Below are 23403 nucleotides of genomic sequence, written 5' to 3'. Positions count from 1 at the left end.
GCTCCCGTCGCTCTCTGCTCAGGAGAGAAACCGGGGGAAGAGGGGCGGGAGGGGGGCGGCGGCGGCGGCTCCTTTTTTGAGAACGCGGGAAAGCGGCAGTGGGGGCGGCGAGCAAGAGCGGCTGCAGACACTGAAAGCCGACCGAAAAGAGAGCAGCAGTCCCCGAAGGCTGCCCACCCGCCGAGCCGCCGCCACACGCAACTGCAACCGCCGAGGAGAGGTCCGCTTTTCAGACGGCCTCGGAGGGGACTCTCGGAGAGCTGCAGGCGCAAAGTCACTCTCACTCGGCTGGGGGCTGCCGCCGCTGCCGCCGCTTCTGATTCGACGCGCGGAGTCCCCTGCTCGCACTACATAGCCAGTAGACTCTCGCCCCACACAATCGGCTTCCCTGGGCTGCAGCTTGCAGGGACTACAATCCCCGAATGCCTCCAAAGCGCTCCGTCCGAAGGCAGGGAAGCCCGCAAAGAAGGGGAGCGGGAGAGAGACAAAAGACGCGGATGGGCAAAAGACTCGATCAACAGGCTGGTCTGGCATCAGAGGCGGCAACTGGGAGATACGGTCTTAGGAGGGAGACACGCACGCTGGTTCCTAGGGTATAAGCAGAAGCAATAGCCGTTCAACCCTCCCACCAATAACGCAATCAAATAAAAAATGACCCCCTGAACAATAATAATTCATGTAGGGTTAAACTAAGGGGATTCCGAAGACGACAGTGCCAGAGCAGGGGAGAGAAAAAGAGTAAGTGGGGAGAAATAACGAGACAGGGGAAGACAGGGTGATCCCCTTCCTACGTCCAAAAGCATTTTCACTGAAGAAGCGGCCTGCGCCTGCGCACAGTTTTGGCTTGAGAAGCCAGACACGTCTACCCAATCTGAGTGGATTGACGGAGGCGGGGGGGGGAGAGCTCCGTTTGATAACAGGATCGCGCCCGAGTTTGCTCCCCCTCCCCGTAGCTTTCTCCTAATCCCCCGCCGTCCTCCACTTCTCCGTCACGCATATTCATGCTCCTATTTCCCTTCACCGATCAAAAACGCGTGAGTGGTTTTTGTATTTTTTTTTTAACTTTGTGTCACGCCTTCCTGCCAACAGATTAGAATGGACACCTGGTACTGCATGCAGCTATCGGCAGCAAACGGGCTGCAGTACACGAGAGAGCGGAAAATGGCAAGCGGGGAGGGGAGTCTAGTGGCGTAGTGGGGGTGGGGACGGGAATGGTTCCTTAGCACGATTTCTTTTATAAAAGTTAGCTCGGACGACGCTTGAGATCGCTGTCCGCCCCACTCCATATTTAACATTTACCTGCAAAGGAAATTTCATTAGTTCCTCAGTCTAACTAGGAGGGATGAGCATATTCATTATAAACATTCTGAAAGGGAGATGAATTCTTCAAAGCAGTGCCCTCAAGGAGGAAACTTTTGCGTCGGAATGGTTCTTTCCAAGGCTTAACGAGAGCGAGAAGCAGCCTTTTGGCACCCTAGAGGTTTTCAGATTTTCGAGATCCGGCGTATGCGCGCATACACAAACATCTGCAGTTACCATTTTGTCAGGTTGCATTTGGGCTCCCTTGCATCTGTTAGTGCCACACAGGAAAACAGAACAAGGGCAGTCCCTCTTCAAACGGCAAACGCCTCGGTTGCTGAGGGGTGAGATCGCTGCTGCGACCTGGGCAGCTGTAACTACCTCCTTACTACAATTGCCCTCCTTCCTAAGCAGTCTGATAAATTTCTGTTTAAGTGGAAAACCAGGTCACATGCACTAATTTTTTTAAAATATGCTGATTTTCTTTCAACCCAGTTCTACAAACTTTACAGTCAAAATTAGCCATCTTCTGTTCTGAACAAATTAGAGCTGAATTGCTCCCCTCTATCAATTGTCAAACAGTTCATAAGTGTATGATTTTTTTTAGTCCATTCACTATTAGCTAGATGAAAGAACCCACATTACCATAGATCTTAATCTTATCAAGAGGATAGTGCTTATTACAACTGCAGGGGAGGGGATAAAGAGTTGGGAATTCCCACTTGTAAATAGAGTGGCTTGGCAAGTGGATAATCATATACATTTAATAAATAAATAAATAAATAAATAAATATCTGGTGGTGTGCAGCCCTCCCTGGTGGGTTCCTGTGAGGGAGAGCTGAGAAGCCATCAAGCAACTGCTTCCCTTGAAAGACTTGCAAGAGCTGAAAGATGGGATGAGGCAAGGGTTATTGCAGTGCTGAAACTGAAACTGAAGCTGGGAGCTCTACAAAGCTGCATCATTTTCCAGACCAACTTTATTGCAGTTTCAAATATATCAGAGCTGAGCAAGAAATACATCAGCTTATCTTTTGAACATACCCAGTGTTATGGGATCAAGGGGTACAGACTTGCTTTTGAAAGCAGGGCAGAGTAGGAACAGTCTAAGTGTGGATTTGTTTCATCAACCTGCTCAAAAAAATTTTGTGTCACAAAATTTATCCCTGCAAGTTATGTTAATGGAAAATGTGCAGTTATCTGTAAGGTACACACCTACAAGATATGATTGCGCTTTCTTTAGGAAGAAGTAGCTTTGGGGTAAAACGGCTTGGAACAGGTAGCTCAAGACAGAAAAAGGTATGATTACTTTTTATTTTGTTGTTGTTGTTCAGTCGTTAAGTCGTGTCCGACTCTTCGTGACCCCATGAACCATATTGCGCCAGGCCTTCCTGTCCTTCATTGCCTCCCTGAGTTTGCTCAGTTTCATGCTCATTGCTTCAGTGATGCTATCTAACCATCTCATCTTCTGTCGTCCTCTTCTCCTTTTGCTTTCAATCTTTCCCAGCATCAGGGTCTTTTCCAAAGAGTCCTCTCCTCGCATTAGGTGACCAAAGTACTTTTTATACTGCCTATCATTTCCAAAGTATATATGAAAAACAACAGGTTTAACGATTAAGAAAGAGTTTTGCTGTACAGAAGTGGTTAGTGAGGAAAGAGCTGGGTACTACTTCCTGATAAGGTTTCTGCATTCCACAGCTTCCCTATTCTAAAGTTATTTTTCTCCAGGAATAGCAGTTTTTAAACTGCTATTTTCTAACATATCTACTGTGCATAACTCACAGGCTTATTGAGTGTCTTTTCAGGATTCTTTGAATATACAGCAAGGTCAAGCAGATATATCCTATGTGGAATTCTAGGGTTTAGAGTACTTTCACACATAAAGAGCCCTTGCTTAGAATATTTTCGTATATTATAAGTGCCTCTTCACTGTAGCTCTCAGAAAAATACAAATAAGTTACAACTTGAGTTCCATATTGAATGAAACTTTCTAGCTTTCTAGTTCTTTGGGAGAAAAATGGCAAATATCCAGTTTAATCTGAAAGCACTGCTAACTTCTTGGGCTTGGCTTCCTAGCATGGAAGGTAGAAGATGACTCTCTTACTTATTTAGCATTACTGCTTCCTACTGTACTGGCTACCAATGTTTGTAAAGAGACGATGGCTTTGAGGTTGTATTAGGAAACAGAGAAATGACATCACAAAAGAGATGGGCTAATATTTGGCTTAAGAAACAAATGAGGATCTGCCATGATTATAGCCATGCAGAGTTTGTAAAAAGGGGGAAATACATAAAGGAGGATAAAGAGAAAATGAGATATTCTGCAATATGTACATATTAAAAAAATCAGAACATACCTCTATTTCAAAACTGAAAACAAAATAAACTAACATAACAAATACTTAACATCACAAATCTAGATATAACAAGGTGCAGTGTTTTCTATGCATATGTGGGCAAGGAGTAAATTCAGTGAACATAGCAGAAATTATATCTAAGCAAGCATACTTACATGGAATAGGACTGTAAGACAATTAATAGGACTGAATAGATATGCTACGAGGGTTTAGTGATTTCTCAGACACTTGAGTTATATTGAATAATAAGATGAGTCTCATTTTGGCCCTTTTTTGTAAAAAAAAAAAAAGACATCTCAATAATACATAAGTTCAGTCCCAGTAATCACTGAGTTCAAGTGGAGCCCATGACAATAATGTTACTTCAGATTTGGAATCTTATGTTGATGAAGAAAGCAAAGAACAAGGCACATGAAAGGTAAAATTAGGTTGGTTAGCCAGGTAAGGATTTTTACCATAAATAAGTGGAAATACTAAAGCAGGTTGACTAAAATGTCTTGCTATGGTAGAATACTTTTTAAAAGAAATATTGTTTTAAAAGTAACAATTTTCTGAACACATACAGTATGTTTTGATTTGTTGTGGTATTGTGTTGTAAACCAAGTCAATTGACTATGACTGGACATTCATGCCACTAAGTGATCTCTCCCCAATTTGGTTTTAATTGATTTTGGTTGCCTAATGTAATAGACAAAATTATACCCAGGTTAAAATCAAACTTTTTGATAGAATTCAAACAGTTTGGTTTTAACAGATGGAATATATGTTTTAAAAATTGCAGAATTTACAATCATTAGCTTGTCTCTTCCTACCAGGTACCTGTACCTGATAGGACCAAAGGTATATCTCTAAAAGGTCTCTATTACTCCATAGAACAGTGTACTGTAAGTCCTTGAAAGCTTGCAATTGTTCTATAAAACTGCAGTTTGCTTAATGAAATGTTTTGCCTCTATGGGTTTCTAATTTCTCAATTTTATCAAGAAGATATTATGTTATTAGTGCTTCTGTGACAATTTCCCTTTGAAGTATATGGTCCTTCTGTTTCAGTAAATGGCTCTTTAGCAATTTTTATTTTAATATTTTCGAAAGACCTGGTTTTGTACAGGCCAAAAAGAAAGAAAAGAAAACATGCAAAGGGCTTTTCCCTATTGCTGAGTTTAAGTGCTATCTACATGTCCTTGAATCCACAAAAAACTGCGCCAGCACTTGAATATCCTGTGTCCATCACCATTCCCAGTTCTGCATCTATTGCCTCTCTGTTAGCTTGCTGCCAAATAGTGGTGCCTGAGTTCCTTATTTCCCACTCCCAGTTTCTATGTTCTAGTTTTCTAGCTCATCATCACTTTGCTTTGCTCTTCCATCCCCACCAATCCTATATTTTTTCTTCTGTTTCTTTGTCACATTCATACACTGTTTCATACACCAACCCAAAAATTCCCACAACAATCTAGATGCATTCATTTTTTCTAATACATATTTAGTCCTTTTGTTAATTAAACCTACACGTTCACTTACCTGCATGCACCCCACCTCCACTTCACCAGATCATACTACCATCAGTCAGAACTATTATACTTACCCATTTTGTAGTTTCTCAAAAACATAATAAATTTAACAAATACTTATGTTTAAATAACTGTTTAACATGTGATTCTCTTAGATTCCAAGTGACAGTCTTCCATACGGGATTGGCCCATGAATATTATTCTTCATTACCCTTCATGGCTTTGGTCAGCTGATGCTTTCACATAATGCCTTTTAGTAATAAAGTAAAATGGGGAGCCTGCCTTAGTTGTACCCATGCTATTGTCAGGCCCTGTGAGACAGGCAAACTCAGGAAACAAGAATCCCTTGGATGAAATACTTTATTCAGGTCATTAACCAGCACAAAGGAAATTGATACATACTGTATATTCCAAAGCTGAATTGACAATATCAGGATAGTTAGACAAAATACATACAAAATATTTTGGTTAAAAACAATATTAAAAATAGAGAATGTTAAGATACCTGCTCCAGCTACACATGTGTGGCAAAAGGGAAAAGGGATTAAAATTAACAATCAGAGTAGTATAAACTTTAAAATGGTAGCATAAAATCCAAATAAATATTGATAAATAGAGCAATAAAATAATCCAGAAAGGATTGGGGGATTATAAACTTCGCTTACAGTCCCCAGCCAAACCTGAGAAGAATATAATATAGTAACTGACATGGCATGTACACACAAATACATAAACACCTTCAAGGGGTTAATAAGTAATCAAGAGTTAATGGATTTCTGGAAATAGTTTTGTTGCTAATAGTATAAAGTACAGAATCTTGAAAACCTGTTAAAGTAGTTCTCCAGATCAACTTATACCTAGCATAATTAAGACAGAGTTAACCTATGTCTCTTACTTATGCTGCCTTTCTACCCTGGGTTGAGGTGTCCCTTTGTCAATGCTCCTGTTTCCTTTCCTGTGTTTCCAGGGTCTGCTGGATGTTGTATCATAAGCCACATGCAGAAAGGGCACAGTACCGGCCAGTTTTGGCACATTTTGGTTAATGTGCCACAAGTGCAACCAAATCCCCATTTTATCTCAAGCATGTTCAAATTACACTGTGTACTCACTTTGTAAACTGATTGCTATTCTTCTAAGTGTAAGGAAAACTTGATCAAAACCACTGTATTAAATATATCATTTTCAGAAAACAAAGTCAAGTTTGATCATAGTTTCAGCTTCAAATATTAATGTGGAGGTTTGTGTTTGCTGTCCTCTTTGATTTGGTTTTGTTTCATTAAATAACATAACACTGCAATTCTTGCTATGGGTTTGTAATCACATTCACTTTAAAAGCTGATGAATAATTGTCTCATGGGGCAAGACTTTTTTGATGCAGTCAGAATATGTTAATGACCTTACAATACTTTGTGCTAGAGAAGTAACTTATGAGGAGGTGCTGCTTTGAAGTTCTGAAGTAAAGACAGGATATAATCTAATAAAGAAAATAATAGATAAACATGTCACTTTCCTTTCTTCCTTACTAGAACAGTCGCAAAATTCCTAACCCCTTCAAATAAAAGGTTTCCTACTTGATCATGTGCCATCTTCCCTACATTTAATGTTAGATTTGGAATCAGTTGCCCTGGTTTGTTCTTAATAATTAAAAATACATTAAATGAAATGAAAATAAATAATGAATTCTGCCCATTCAGGCAGCCTGGAAAGATGCGGTGGTCAATAGTATTGGAAGTGCTAAGGAATCTAGGAGGACCAATCATCTGAAACTTCTATCTCTGCTTCTAAGGATAAACATTCATCTGTACAACAGAGGCTTCTTTTCTGTCCATATCCATTAGAGGAAATGCTTAAATAATGTAAATCCATTTTTCTTTGAAAAAATATTACAGACCCGTTCCATACTAGAAGTCTTAAAGGCATTGCCTGCTGATATAAGGAATGTGTTTAAAATATTACACCAGCCCTGAATATATTTTTCAGAAGCCAAAAACTATTGAACTTCAATTTAAATGCCACATTTTTAATCTGTCATAATGAAAGATTAATTAATTGGATGGAATAATTGATATCATGCCCTAACCTTCATTATTTAGCAATTCTGTAAATTTAGTAGACTAAAATGATTTTGAATCACTGCAGCTGAAGTGTTGATACTTTTCAAAGGAAAGAAAAGAAGATATTAAAAGGCTATTTCCTTGCTTTTGCCTGCCTTCTTCCAAAATTTAGGTGCAAAAACTGTTTTTTTTTTTCCTGTAATACTGCATTTATCAATGCCAAATACTAATATGCTATTTATTTTATATTTAACCCCATGTATTGGGGTTCTTTCATACAATTCCTTGGAAATACAGATAGCTAATTAGGTCAAATTATCAGCACGTATTGGCTCCTTGTTCTATTTAAAGCTCAAGATGGAACAACACTTTTCTCTGAAAGTTCACTGTAGCTTACTTTCTATGGTTTTAATTTTTAGATTTCTCCTCTCTTTTCCTAAGATGTTTCTCTTAGATCTAATAAATTTGATGCATTGCCTTTCAGAATTTTCCCTGTCTAGCTAAACAATTTGCATAAATTAAATGTTATTTTGCTTTAATTCCTATTCTTGCTAAAAATGAAAGGGCTGGAAATAGGTTTAGAGAGAAGTGACTTAATCCTTATCTTGTTTCAGCCTTCCTTCCTCCTTGGACTGTGGGTATGTGATAGAGTTAAAATAAATTATTGTATCACCATGCATGAGAAGAGAAAGATACATTTATTTTATTTTTATTGTTAAAACAAAAAGTTGCAGAGTCTTTTTTTTTTTAAGGCAATGATATTGCAGGTCAGGCTTTCTGCTAATTGTTTGTAATGTTTATTTTTTTTGTAACATGGGTGGTTAGTCTGGGGTACAGGACAACACATGACCTCTGAAAGCCATGGATGAAGCTCCAAGAATTGCTAACAAATTATATCTTTTTATATGTGACCCAAAAGGAAAAATAAAGTAAATACAGTGTTTATATATAGTTGGTCTTATTAACCATATTATTTTATTTAAGTAAAATTAAATCAAATTTAGATACTGTCCATCCCACCCAGCACACTACTCAATGCCCTCTTCCTACCATCAGTATGTGAACGTGGGAATGGATGGGCTGACTTGCCTGGAACACACACTTTTCCTCATCCCTCCTGCGTCCATTGGTGCCACATAACTGGGTCCAAAGGAATGAACCACAAAGGACTGGAGTGGAAGCTGGTAATGGAAAAAGGAGCAGAGCAGCAGTTTTAAAGAAGTCTTGTTGATAGTGAGATTCTCCAGGGTTTCGGGATCAGGCAGACATATAATGGCATAATACAGAAGGCATTGTCTCCTGATTGGTAAGCTCATTTATTTGCCCCATCCCTCACTATGCCATAGAGGTTTTAGTTCATGGTCATTTTACAGTTTACTTTCAAGGCTGGCTTCAGTGTTCATTGACCAGAGAAGTTGTGTCATACTGCTCAGACAGAACTGTCCTGCACAGCATTTTGAGGTTAAGGGCTATTTTTTCCTCTTTTCTAATCCTGATTAGTTGAGCAGATCCACAGCACTTTAAATATTCTAAGTAAGTGGGAGAAAGGTCATCTGTCAGTTTTATCACAAAGCCATATGTGATTTCCTTTCTTAAGGGATTTTGTCTCCGTAAAATGGAAACACAGCATAAAACTTAGCTAGGGCACAGCATAAAGAAAATAATATTGAGACTTTAAATATTGATGTTGAATTAAATACTTGGAATTATTGAACTATTATATTACAATCCTTTCTTATTTCTTTCATATGATTGGCAGACTGGTTGTAAAATATATCACACTAGCCCATGAATCCTTTGCAAGGAATCCAGCTATTTCAGATACAGAAGTGAAAGCAGACAAATTAGGATGTGCCCATGTATGTTGTGTGAAATAAAATAAGATTCCTGCAAAGATTCAGAAGCTTGCCTGTAATACATTAAAGATTCAATTGGAGGGAGGAAAATAATTTGTGGATTTTAATATAATTGTGAACACATAAAGCAAAAAAAGAAATGTAGCCTGGGAAAATCAACTTAACATTTTCTTAGATTTTAGAACAATGGAGACAAAATTTTGGAATGAATAACCAGAAGGAATATATCATTTGTGCTTTGCCTGTAAAAACAATTAGACTTACTTCTTTGAATTAATTTCTCAAACTATGAAGCACAGTTCTGTTAACAGAAGTGATTAAACTGATTTATTTACTGTAGATGCCACTGCATTCTCTTTTCTTGGTATTGTACATATCCAGCACAACAAATTTTCCTGCACCCAGTCTGCAGCTTACAGTAATTAAACTTAGTAAAGGAACCATTAGTAAACCAATAATTTGTAGAAAGAAACCTGCTTTATTTTTAATTAGGCTTTGTGTTTTATGAAGGGACAGTTTTTTAACCAAAGCAATTTTGTGTGTACATACATTCAGAGTACAATATAGAAATTAATTGAGTCAAAAGACACAAATAATTTACTTGGTGTTATTTTTTTTTTCTGACAAGGTTTTCAGCAATTGGGGTATTGCTGTCATGGCAAATTGGTTTACTATAAATGTTAAGGGTGATAAAGTATTTGAAAAAATAAAAGCCCAATGGGAGAGGGAATATTCATGTTACTTTTTGGAATAACAACTTTCAGGATGATATTTATCCTTTCCTTTGATGTGGAATATTGAAAGGTATTTTTTGTAACAGTGTATGTTACAGTAACTAACACACTGAAATATATATAATATTAAATCTTATAAAAAAATATAAGATTGCATTTCTTTAAAACAAGAATCCACTCACATAATTCAAGAGAGAGCCATATATACAGGGTCACAGGAAAGAAACCAGGGAGAAGAAGAAAATTGAATGGAGGCCTTGTAAGAAGTTTAGAGTTTAACAAATGGAGGGGTTGAGGAGGGGAATAAACAGCAAGGGCATGCAGTTGTATTATTTCTAAGATTGAAAAGTATTTTTATAATGGTGTCTATTACAGTAACTAACACATTGTAATATAATACAAAATATTATATTGTCTTCCCCACCCTCTGGGGGAGATGGGTGGCATATTAAATAAGTAAGTAAGTAAGTAAGTAAGTAAATAAATAAATTAATAAATAAATAAATTTACTGCATCAAATTGTTGTCAGGTTGAGGCCTTAAAAAAAAAAACCACAAGAAGATAAACCAAATTTAAAAACTTTAATGAATTAAACATGAAAAATAGCTATCACTGAAAAACAGCAGCATAAAGATGTCATGTGTGCCTTTTTGGGAAAGATTTCCACAGCTAGAGAACCAATATGGGACCCCAAGACAAAAATCATATGGAGTTGAGCAAAGAACTTCTACCCCTTCTGAAAATAGCTATCCAATTGTGAAGGAAAACACTGTTCAATACACCAACTATTCAAAACTTAGGCAATCAATCCAGACAGATACTAGGATCAACAGTATTGAAAACCATTAAAAGGTAAAAAAAGAATCAACAGATTGAATTCTCCATTTCTCACCCAGAAAAGGGATGACCAAGACCACTGGAGAGTCAAAATGAGAACAAAATCCCAACTGATACAGTTTTAGAAAATCTGTTTCATCCAAGATGGTTTGGATCTGACTATCTACCACCCATTCAAAGAACCTTGCGAAGAAAGAAAATATTGACCACCAGTTCATAACTATTCAGATATTTGAGCCCATTAACCTTACAGAGAGAGGGTAAAATATAAATGCATTTATAACCGCTGTCAAAAAGATCGGAAACTGCTTCTTTATAATCTTTTCTTTTTTTCCCGTTCCCTTTCTTTTTCTTTTCTATTTCCTTTCCTTTTTCTGTTTTCTTTCTTATTTATTCAATATTCTTTCTTATTTCTTTGTGTCTTTTTAAATATTTATATTTATCTTGTTAAAAATTTCTTCAATAAAAATTATATTTAAAAAAAAATATCTGAGCCCATTGATTTTTTTTAGAAGTAAAATCAGTATTATGAATCACTTTAATATTAAAAGATTATAAGAGCCTGATGTAAAATGAGAGTACAAAATGAGGTTTTATATGGAATTGTTCTAAAGAAATTCTGGGCAATTGGTTGGGTTTCCTGGGGATTTGGTTTCCTGCAGAAAAGGCCATTTCTCAATTAAAGAACAGAAAAGAAGCAGAATCCCTGAAGGGAGCAGGTTTTTTAAATGATACAAGGAGAATTCTCCCACAGAGAACAGACTTCTCTTTTCCCAAATCATGTTCCACTATTGGGAATGATCCAGGATGAGCTCTCTTTGGACCAATTCAGTGAAGAATGGATTATTTATTGAGCATCAGAAGCAAGCTGGCTGTGTCTACACAGCCATATTAATAATGGTGGACAGAAATGTTTTTGTTTCTATTTCAGTAAATATTTATGTAATATTTACTCATAATTAAAATTCAAACACATTAGAAAACCTCCAGCAATACAAAATCAATTCCTTCCAAAACAAAAATAAAAACTTGGAGGTCTGATCATCTGTTCTTTTGCAAGCAAAAGAGTAATTAAAAGAATAGAAAAATGGTTTCTATTAAGGTTAGGTGGTGCTTTGGAAAAAATTGAGGAACAATATTCCAGAGCACACAGTTGCAGCACCTATCTGCAACTCAATCTTTTTTTATTGTTATTATTTTGGGCATAGACCAGCATAGAACTAATAACATAACAATTATGCTAAAATTGAAATAAAAATAAAAACTCATATTGATAGAATAAAATAAGTTAAAGATAAAATTATTAACGTAAAATTACAAAGTACAGGGATTAAAACATGAAAGAATCCTATAAATTATAATTAATTTTACAAGGAATAATCTCAATGCTATAAATAACTATTTAAAAAAGTATGAGAATGTAAAGGTATGCTAACTTATATGAAGTCTAATGCTTGCTGAAGCCCTGCTAGGGTTTATTAGGATTAAGACCATTATGATCCAACCTATTATAACAAAGAAATAGGAAAATAAAATATAGAATGGTATGTGTATATTTAAAAGGAGAAGAGAAAAAAAAAACAGGGGGTGGAGAAAGGAAAAAAGAGAAAATATATTGAGTTATGGAAGCCTAGTTAAGCTTAGCTCAGCATCATCTCACTTGGAGTAGTTGTTTATGTCTGATCATAGCTCTGATGCAAAACCGGGCTACGTTGTCTGAGATCCCCGCCGCCTGGTCAGCTAGCAAGAGACTAAGATAATCAGCCTCTGGCCTGCCCAGCTATTGTATTATACGTGGGGAAATATACATATCTCACAGGTTTCTATAAAAAAGGCAACACAGCAAAACATGACCCACAGTTTCAATTTCCCCTTCACTTGCAAGGAGAGAGCCACAGCTCTTTTGGTATGTTGTAGCACCTTCCCTCCAAAAGGGCAAAGGGGAGGTCATTACAGCAAGCAAGAGTGAAAGCTTTTCTGGTGTTTTAGGGGACAGTATTATAGAGATAATGTGCAGTTCACTGAATTAATATATGGTGAAGTCTGGCTAAGATCATTTTGCAGGGCCATATCTCCAGCATGTTGCTTGAAAAATGCTTTGGCCTGATCAAACCCCATTGGAATCAATGCATCGAGGAGAATCCACAGTGGCTTAGGGTGACACCAAGTAATTTTCATCAAGAAGTCTGGAATTTGTCTTTAAGAGTCAAAAAAGCCAAACAACCTGGGTTGAAAATTAGTTTGAGCCAGTAACTAATGTGCTATTTGGGCATATGTTTTAATTGGAACCATTCCAACTTCGGCCCAAAGGGTTGAGTTAGGAACACAATGAGGACCCAAACACGGGTTCCTTAGGAACTTGATTGTTCAGCTTCTAATGCTTCTAGGTTCTTATATGCACATATTTGGAACCCTAAGGGCAGCTGTGATATTATTTTGACCTCTATCTGCAACTCCTTAAAGAAGCTGCATCTTTTACTTAGTTTATTTGTTTAGATTTTTCTTTATCCCACCTTTATTATTTTTATAAATAACTCAAGGCAGCGAACATACCTAATACTTCTTCCTCCTCCTATTTTCCCCACAACAACCCTGTGAGGTGAATTGGACTGAGAGTGACTGGTCCAGAGTCACCCACCTGGCTTTCATGCCTAAGGCAGGATTAGAACTCACAGTCTCCTGCTTTCTAGCCAGGTGCCTTAACCACTAGACCAAACTGGCTTTTCCTGGAATCACGTGGCTGCCCTCTGCAGCTTCCATGGGATCCCAATAAAAGACACACCTGCTTTAAAGAGTTGCAGACTGATATTACATTCACACCCTCACATGTTCTGAAGCCCATCTTTGGAACTGAATCTGAAGTGTTGCATATCCCTAGCTTCCATAGACTTGGTGATTACAGAGATATACACAAGAATAGCAGAATAATTTAACTCCACTCAGTGATCTGAGTGAAATACGATACTGAGAGTGTTCTCTGCATGAAGAAAGAACCACAATTTTCACCCTGGTTGGCCTGAGCTGGCAAGGCTATAGAAATGGCAGGAGATCTACCAAATAGCTCTATATCAAATCTCATTTACAATTCCACTACTGTATAAATTTAATTTAATCTTTTAAAAATTCTAATAGATTAACATGGTCTTATCAGCATTCAGGATGTGCATAATGTTATGGTGTCAGTTAGTAAAAATAACACAAAAACCACAGGTGTAAAAAAATTCTCAAGCTCATAACAATTTACACAAGGTATTGTGTGTAATCATCTTAAGAGGCAGCAGCAGAAAGAGATGAAAAGCAACCATTCCATTAGTCCTCTCCCTGAACTGTGTGCAGCTGATCATTAAGAACTGCTATTTTATTTTTAGGATTAGTACTTGAATTTTTTTTTTCATCTTCCCTCCCCATCTCCTTTTCCTTCTGTGACAGATCATTTAGATTGTAAGCCTGCTGTAGACTGTAAGCCTGTATATAAGCTCCTCTAAAAGCTTTTTAGATAGAGATAAAAATGCAATCAGTTAAATTAGGCTTCAGGTCATATGTGCTGAGAATAATATTTATCTGTCTCTGTCTGTCTTTCCTTGCTGCAGTATATGGAATTGTCAGAACTAATAAAAGGGAAAAATCCGTTTCTTTTTCTTTTCTCCAAACCTTTCCCTACTGTATATCTCTAAAATACCCAGGTTCAAAGAGGGCTTCCAGAACACGGCCACACAGCCCGGAAGACCCACACCAGCCATCAAAGAGGGCTCTTTGCCTATCCAGGACAGCAGTTCAGAAGCTGGTCCATTCCAGATTATGCAGCCCAAGACATCTGAAAGAAACCAGTCTGGGACAAGCTGATCTAGCTCAATGTTATTTACTTTGAATGGTAGGAGCTTTCCAAGGTCCCTGGCAAAGGTTTCTCATCCCTTTAGCACAGCGTTAGAGGAATGCCACAGGAGGGTTGGTTGGTTGGCTTGGTTTTTTTTTTTTTTTAAGTACCATTTCTTTCTTCCCCCTCATGAAATTCTGTCTTTCCCATAAGACCTGAATACTACTGTCTTCTTGATGCAGATGTATTTTTTTTCAAGCAATGTGTAAGTGGGAAACAAAGAGTCATTTTTCTAAATTCCAATGGATTTTCTTTCTTTTTTTTTAAGAGAGAAGACTTTGACCTGAATTCTATCAAGAAAGTCAAATTGAACCTGTTGTCCTCTAGAGGGACTGGACTTCATATCCCATCAGCAATGTAGGCTAACAGTTCTGAAGGGATCAGGTCTGAGAACAATAGGATCAGGGTGGAGAAGCTGTGGCCATTCAGATGTTCCTCAATTTCCTGCAGGTTCAGTTCCAAGACTGTGGTGAGGATACTGAGAATTACTCTTAAGCAACATCTGAAGGACATGGGATTCCCATCTCGGCTGACATTCAACAGTTGTTGTAAACAGATACTAGGGGCTTAAACATTAGGTGATTGTCAACGTCTGTGCACAAGTCACAAGATTTGGTTTGGTGCCTGATCCAGTAATTTGGAAAATGCATTCCATTGACCAGAGCAAGATTTGTGCTTCCCATCCTCAAGCCTGAAATCTTGTGCTTCCCATCTCCTTCATAAGATTATATAACCTTTTCTGGGTTTCTGAAAAACAGAACTGCAGAACATTTTTCTGAGGGGATGAACACTGCCAGTTTTTAGAGAAGCAGATTAATGAGGTTTGGAGCTACACTCCTTATGCATGCATGCACGTATGTATGTGTTTAAAAGTTTGCAATAAGATTGTGTAAAGCTTTTAATTCAGTTACAAAAAGACATTTTGGAATGCATAAAAAGTGCAAATGTAGCATCTTCTCACAATTCTTTAAACCTGCCATGTCTATTCCTGTTCAGAATTGCTGAGAAGGTGAGGGATTAGATTGTTGGTAAGAAAATCACAGAAGTCTTTACTAACCTATTCTAAACATATTTGTACCAAATCATCATTCCACTTCAAATTTACCCCTGTTTCTGAAGAGGGTACAACTTCAGAGTTGAGCAATCAAAAAGGAAAAGAAGAATTCTCTTCACAGTTTGGAGAGAAGTAAAGATAATTTTTTGCTGACCACAGACTTTTTCTTTTAATATAAAATAATGCTCCCAAGCATTATTGTATTAATGGCCCCATATTTTTATGATAACCTGATTTTTCAGTTTATTTATACATACATATATACAGTAAGTGCAGTAATTTGCCTGAGTTCTTTGATTCCATTATAAGGAAGGTTTTATTGCTGAAGAATTTAACTACTTGTGAAGAAAGCAGCTTTTGTCTGACAACACTGCTCAGAGTAACTTATTGAATAAGATGGGTGATGATTAAATTTGGAATATAAATAAATAAATAAACACAGTGGTGCCTGAGAATCCAAATAGTCTAATAATGCAGTGTAATGTATAAAGGACATCTGTAAGATTGTGTTCACTAGTTCTATCTTTATAATGTGGGAATAGGTTCTGCACAGATTCAGTAATGATTAGTGTTGAACTTTGTTGAGTTTCAGGTGCAGGATACCCTTTGCCCAGACATTTGAAATCTATTTTACATTATTCTTCTAACAAAATGTGGAGTCACTGCTAGGATGCTGGGAGAATGTATGGGATCATACCACTGGCAGAAATGCATCACCTTATATATTGCTGGTGATCTCGTCTATAAGCTTAAACTCTTCTGCATCCCTTTTTAAGGGAGCTTTATAAAATGATAAAGTTTGTTAATATGGCTCAAGATGTAAAGTTTCAGACTCAACGCGTATTACGTGACTAATTTGTGGAAAATTAAAACATATCAGTGGTCACCTATCTTCTCCCACTGTTTGTAATAAGCAATGTTGGAAGTGGTGAAAGTCAGAGTTGTACTGCAAGAACTAAATTCAAATCTCTGCACCCATGAAAATCACTGTGAATTTCAGCCAGTCATTAACCATCTGCCATATGGAGGCATTGAAGATAAACTTGTCATGGGAGGGAGAATAAACCAGGGCATTTACTGATGTTACTAATTTATTGGCTGAATGACCAAAAAAGAATCAGGGTATCCACCCTCTGCCCTGCAGGTGTGGGCATCCTTGGGCCCTCCAGAAATGGCTGAACTTCAGTTCTTAGTAGTTCTAACTAGCAGGATCAGTGGCAAAAAGTGCTGGGAATTGTAGTTCAGCCATATATGGAAGGTCACTGGTTTCCCTTCCCTTGAGGAGCACAGGTTTACAATATGGTGGATAGTATAAATGTGATCACACAGTTTAAAAATTATAATGCATGTATCTAACACATGTATGTAATTGTTCTATGAGAAAAAAATCATGTACAATCCATTTGTTATATAAAGAAGGGATTTTTCTTTGGGTATACCTGAAATATATTATTTGGAATGGTGCACAGATTGGGTGTAATTCAGATCTACAGCAGATTTTCACAAAATTACTATGTTCATTTCAGAGCCTATGGTGTGGGAGTGCAGTGAAGACTAAAAAACTTGGGGTAAACAAGTTTTCAAGACAAGCAGTCTGTTTCTCTTGGGAAGTTAAGCAGTCACCTAAAATCAGTTCAGACAGTTGCAATGGCTTTTCATAAATAAATTCAAGTTGTAAGCCAGCTGCTTGTGAAATCCATGATTTCAAAATCTCATTAGGCATTTCATCTTAAACCGCGTGCACACACACACACACACACTCAGCTGGTAAAGAATTATTTAAGTCTCACATCTTAAATCCTGTACCTCCAAGGAGTTCAAGGCACACACTATTCTTTTTGAATTACCCCAATTGATGTGTCAGAATGAGTAATAAAATTAGGAGATGAATGACTATATGAATACAGATCTCTGCCCTTGTAAATAATTCGGAATCTATTTCCCCATCAGCTGATCCTGATGAAGAACCTCTCTGGCTGAGAAACTATCAACTGCAGAGACATCTTAACATGTGTTCTAGAAGAAGTACATACTTGGCCTGGAGGGTTTAGAAGTTGTGAATGTATCTTACAATGTATGCCGAATGCTCTTGTGGCTGAGAACTGTAGGGTAAGGTCAGTAATGAAGAATGATGTCCAACCTGACTTTCGGAAAAGCTGTTCAACTATTCTAATATTTGAATTAGGGAATGTTTGGAAAATTTCCATGAAACCCAGCATTCTTGGGAATTCAGTCTGACAAATCATTAGAAAAATACAATAGAACTGGATTCTGTAATTTAAAAAACTATATTTAAGTTGGACCATGAAGAAATGTATATGCTTGCTTAGTATTTAACATGTTTTCATATTATCTTTCCTTTTTATGTTCCTTCTAGCTTATTTGAATGTTAATGTTTTCAGCATTAAGATTGAATGTCCAACAGATAAACAAAGGGGCAATAAAAAAAATAAGATGAGGTCATAGCCAGTCTGTTCATACAGACAGGTCTAAGATACCGGTCAGTAGTGGGTAAATCATAAACTGGTAATAATAGGCTTGGACCGGTTGAGTCAAAAACAAAAGACTCCACTATCTGTGGGTGGTCACTCTCTGGATGAAATGTCATGCTAAAATATTTGCAATGGAAGGCAAAGTGCAGGTAACTAGCATGCAGTCCAAGTTTGATACCCTCTAGGGGCCCAAAAGGTGATATACCCTATTCCATTGGCATAGATCCATTAAGAATCTTTAAGTCAAATTTTGTTGCCAATAAGAAAGGTTTCCAACCCCCAGAATCCTTAGATATTAGAAAAACCTGGGATGTTGTGATGCTGCAAGACAGCAGCACATGGTGCTTTATGGTACTCAGCTATGTATTTATAAAAAGTCTCCTAGTTTAGAAGTAATTCAGTCAAAATTCTTGAAAATCTTGTTCCTTATTCAACTTCTAACATCCAAACAAAACTGGAATTAGGCTGCATTTTCCTTGGGGCCCTGATCCTGACAGGACTTTGCTATCTTAGTGTCTAGCTGAAGCAAGTCTATTGGGGAACTTCCTTAGTCCATATCTCCTTGTTAGATAGATTCTCTTCCACCCTAAGAGAACAAATTAATGATGATTTGGCATACTGTGATCTCACCTTGTCAGCACTATCTGCTTTGGGACTTGATAGAACCCTGGCTAAACTGAAGCAGAGGATTTAGGATCTAGATATCCAAAATGACAGAGCCAAAATGTCTCATCCCTTTCATAGCACAATTGTTTCTCCTCCCTGGACTGTCCCTAGATACTTTTTTAATATCTTATATGCTCCACATAGAAGACTATTTACTTTGGCCTGAATTGGAACACTACCTATTAGGGCAACAACTGGTAGACATATAAGCCTCCCACATGAAAGCCGAACTTGTTTCTGTTCAGACTTGGAAGTAGAATTTGTCTCACATGTGCCATTAAATGTCTCTTGTACACCCTATGGCGATCACGTTTAATACTTTCAATTGTTAACAACTCTAATTGCCATCGCAATCAGGAGGCCATTTCATTTCTCCTGGGTGACCACTCTTCAGAAACTCTAAGAAGGTTGCAAAATTCTTCTCAATAACTTTAACTGTTAGAAGCTGTCTTCATATTATTAATTGTAAGCTGCTAATTGTTTTAGGATTTTCTCGCTATTTTTAAAATTCATTTTTACACTTACTGTGTTGTATTGCTGGTATTTTTCTTATGTTTGGTTTTTGACCATAAATAATTTGATTGATTGGTTGATTGATTGATTGATTGATTGATTGAATCAATAACAGATGTATTCTGTAGTGTCTGGATGATGCTGTTACATGCAAACTGACACACAAAAACATACCAGGAAAAGAAGATAAGCCATAGAGGAGGGGAGGAGGAAATTGTGTCCTTTGAAGTGACTGAATTATGATTCCCTATCCCTCACTATTGGCCATGCTAGTTAGGGCTGCTGCAACTTGCAGTTCAACAACATCCAATATCCATGTAAAATAGCCTCCATGTACACGTACGTTCTGGATATTTTATTTTAATGAAAAAGACATTTCTTGTGTTTGCAGTATAAAGTAAGTGGGAGCTGGTAACTGGCAAAAGTGTTTTAATTGGATGTTATTATGCAGAAACTCGGTTGAACTTAAAGAATATCTATATACTACTGGAAATGAAAATAATCCATTGTTAACAAATGAGTAAATTGTAGTTTGTAAAATATACAACAAAGCTGTTGAACAAAAATTATAGGGAGATGTGTATGTGTTCAGACAAAATAAAAATAGAAGCTCCACTAGTTCCTGTGATTTTACTTCTTGTCTCAAAAAATCTGATCACTGTTGTTCTACAACATGAATATAAGGTCCTATCTATCCTTCAGATTTACACTGATGTAGTAGCCATCTCTCTATTTCTGCTAATGCTGAAATTTGTAGTTCCATCTCTGTGTACACCTGTGGGAGTTGAGGAATATTTAAAGAGAGATTCTAAAATCCTATCTCCCAAGGTACACTCCTAGGATTCAGAGGTTAATAACAGTGATATCAACCAATAAGAATATTCAGGGTAAATAATTCCAAAGAGCAATAGGATTCCCCATGGATTTACTTACTTTTTTTACATGTACATCAGGTATATGGTTGTCCCAACCCCCCAAAAAATATTCCTGTGAGTTGTGGGTGGTCATTATTGTACCAGTGTTTAAGAAAGATAATCAATATTGTTCTAGCAAACTGCTTACAAAACATCTGAAATAAAAACAGGAATGGATTGGAAGAAAAAAAAAGCTAGTTGATAAAGAGCAATAGGATTCTGAGGGAGAGATCAATTATATAATCCTCCAGTATATATTTGGGAAATATTCCTGCATTCCTAGATGTGCCCTTTTAAATGGTCTTTATTGCTTTTAAAGTTGATTCACTTCCAAGGTCTACACTCTGACAGTTGGCTATCAACTGTTGTGTGGTAGTACTAATAAAAAGCCCTCATCATGACACGTACCTCAGAATAAGAAATAATTACAGTGGACACGTATCTGTTCCTATATCAACATCAAGCGCTCAGTAAAACAAAGGTTATTTTGATAGTGTTGCTGTTCAACCTCTATATTCTTATATGAAAACTAACTGGCCAAGATTCTATTTGTCTCTGATGGCAAACAACATATAGTGGTTTACTATATAGAAATAATGCAGCAGTCTCTTCCCAGACAGGAATAGGACTGAGGAGCATTTAATCTGAGTTAGAGATCAGTTTTCAGAAAATAAAATCTTTACCAAAAAAAAATCTAAAAACTATCGTTTGTCCATAATGAAGTAACAGATGTCAGGTTCGGTCAGCACGAGGCTTCAGGGAAGCACGGGGCTGCAGGGAAGCTCGCAACCAGACCACGCGGAATCCACCGGCGGTAGCTAGCGGGGAAAAGAGGAACCGAAAGCGCCGCTAATTAACGAGCCACCTGCGGCCAGCTAAACAGGAAAACCACAGCGGAAGCTTTTAACTATGAACTGATAACGGCGCGAGCATGCAAGGAACGGGGCCGCAGGGCAGCGAAACAAGATCGCAACGCAGCACAGAACCCGCGGGTCTGCACGTAGCAGGGAGGGACCAACCCGGCCGGAGGGGGACTGGCAATCAAGGACAATGGACTCTGACCGACCCTGCCATCATGAACAATCAAGGGGGACATTGGGGGGCCCAATAGTCTACAGCTGCAACGCGATCACGAGGCGGGAAAAAGCGCGGGAAGGGGGGAATATAACAAGTGATGCAATTGTACCAAGCCAGTCCTGGCTTTGCTTGTGACTACTACGTTACGCATGAGTAAACCTTCTTTGTGAACCACACGTGTCACGAGAGTTTCTCTGTCGAACGGGGCAAATCTCACATAAAGCCAGGACTCACCGTCAGCGCTACCCGGTACCACCGAGGAGCGTTTTCTTTCTCAATACAGGCATGACCAGCGACGAGGAATCCGTGGGTCAGCTGGAGCGCGAGGGATCCAGGCTCGCGGAAGGGCGGTCGGAGCCGCCTGGGAGCGACGGGGCAGCAGCCAGGGCCGGGCGCACTCCATCCGAGCGGTGGTCGATGGGCGTGAACCAAGGACCAGACGATTCAGGCGTTACGATGACCCGGGGTTCGGGGTTCCGGAACCGTGAGTGGAGCGAGAAATTCGCCCGACTAGAGGAGAGAGTCGAGCGACGCCTAGACGCCGTGGAGGCGATGCTCCAGACCCTACTACAGAGAGTGGGGCCACCGGCGGTGAACGAGGAGGCGAGCGACAGGGGGGGCGGTCCGACACCCCCGCCGGCACCACCCACGGTGCCCCGGTCGGAGGACCAACGGGCGGCAGACGCCCTGAGACTTCGAGGTATCACTGGGAAGTTCTCAGGGGACCCCGAACAGCTGCCGCACTTTCTGACGCACGTCAGGGGGTTCATGCAGAGGGGTGGTCACCTATTCGCTAGAGACGAGGACAGGGTATCCTACGTGGCCGAGCTGCTAGATGGCCAAGCAGCCAGCTGGGTGATCGGGCTGTACGATGCCAACGCGGCGGAACTACGGAGTTTCCCGGACTTCATGCAGGCGCTCCGGGACAGATTCGAGGACACATTGAGCGCCAAGCGGGCAGAGGACAACATCCTACAGTTCAGACAGCGGGGCAAATCGGTATCGGAATATGCCCTGGAGTTCCGGAGGTTGGCCGAGAAGCTCGCGGACTGGCCGGAGTCCCTGAAGGTGAAGTATTTTAAGAGGGGACTCAACCCAGAGATCCTGGAACGGGCACTGGGGCGGGACGACCCGTCCACAGTGAAGGATTGGATCTGGCTGGCCGGAACGGCGGAATCGGCGTGGCGGCAGATCCAACAGAGCGCAAGACGACGGGACCAGACGAGGGACCGGCCGAGGGAGAGGACCCCCGAGGAGAGACGGAGCGGTCGACGGCAGTCCACCGGGAGGCGAGAGGCGACCAGAGCCCCGAATCTGTGCTTCCGATGCGGAGGCAGAGGCCACCGAGCGGCGCAGTGCCCGACGGAGCGGGAAGGCGCCCCACCACGGCCCGAAGTCAAAACCCCGCGTGCGAACGGGAAAAGGACCGGTGACCGACCGCGGAAGGGGGCAGTGGTGGCGGTGACCGAGAAAGGACGCGGGGGGTGGTCGACCCCGGAGACAGCATCCTCCGGAGAGGACTCGGAGCCGGCGGGAAACGAGGCGCGCTCACACTGAACGCCGTCCCAGTGCGAGCAGGGGAGTCGAGGCGCGCGGACCCAATAGGAGATGAGGACTGCCCACCGTTCCGGGTGAGGATACACGTCCGGGGGGTGAGATCCGGAGGGGAGGCGCAGCTACGGGCGCTACTGGACTCGGGCTGCACCCACTGCTTGATGCACCCAGCGGTGGTCTCGGGGCTCGGGCTACAGCTGAGGCGCCTCCGGGAGCCCATTTCATTCAGCCAGTTAGATGGCATGCTGGCAAGGGGGGGGCCAGCTCAGTATTACACCGAGCCGGTCCAGATGACGATCGGGAGTCACCGGGAAGAACTGAGGTTCGTGGTGGTCCCGGTGGCCGACTACGCGGTGGTACTCGGCTTGGCGTGGCTGCGGCGGCGGAACCCACGAGTCGACTGGACGGCGGAGGCAGTGCGGTTCGGGGTCGACAGACCGGCGAGGGGCGAGAGCAGAGGGGACCGAGCCGTGGAGACGGAGGCAGCCGCAACCACCGGCGGGCAAGCGGAGGGTCCGGGACACCGGGAGACGGGGCGAGAGCAGATGGGGCCCGAGACCCGGGCGGCAACAGCAGCAGCAGCAGCGCCGGGACCCCGGAGACCCGCCACGATCCCGAGG

The 23403-nt window shown here is 40.1% G+C and overlaps 1 long non-coding RNA gene across 3 annotated transcripts; it reads left to right on the top strand.

Moving 5' to 3' along the window:
• The first annotated feature begins 910 nt into the window (after positions 1 to 910).
• On the top strand, positions 911 to 20152 carry LOC112542144 (uncharacterized). Of its 3 annotated transcripts, XR_003085994.2 has the most exons (5): positions 911 to 1034; positions 2540 to 2595; positions 14323 to 14510; positions 14782 to 15367; positions 17518 to 20152. It is a non-coding gene; the product is annotated as an uncharacterized LOC112542144 (long non-coding RNA). The 3 variants fall into 3 exon arrangements; XR_015797745.1 differs by having other exon boundaries at positions 14323 to 14982; XR_015797744.1 differs by having other exon boundaries at positions 14323 to 15367.
• The last annotated feature ends 3251 nt before the right edge of the window (positions 20153 to 23403 follow it).

Source organism: Python bivittatus, unplaced genomic scaffold (assembly GCF_059951505.1).
Source record: "Python bivittatus isolate LINGU-HERP-01145 unplaced genomic scaffold, Pbiv_v1 ctg000610_np1212, whole genome shotgun sequence".
Taxonomy (NCBI): domain Eukaryota; kingdom Metazoa; phylum Chordata; class Lepidosauria; order Squamata; family Pythonidae; genus Python; species Python bivittatus.
Note: the sequence above shows the minus strand (reverse complement) of the source record. Positions and strands in the feature narration are given on the sequence as shown.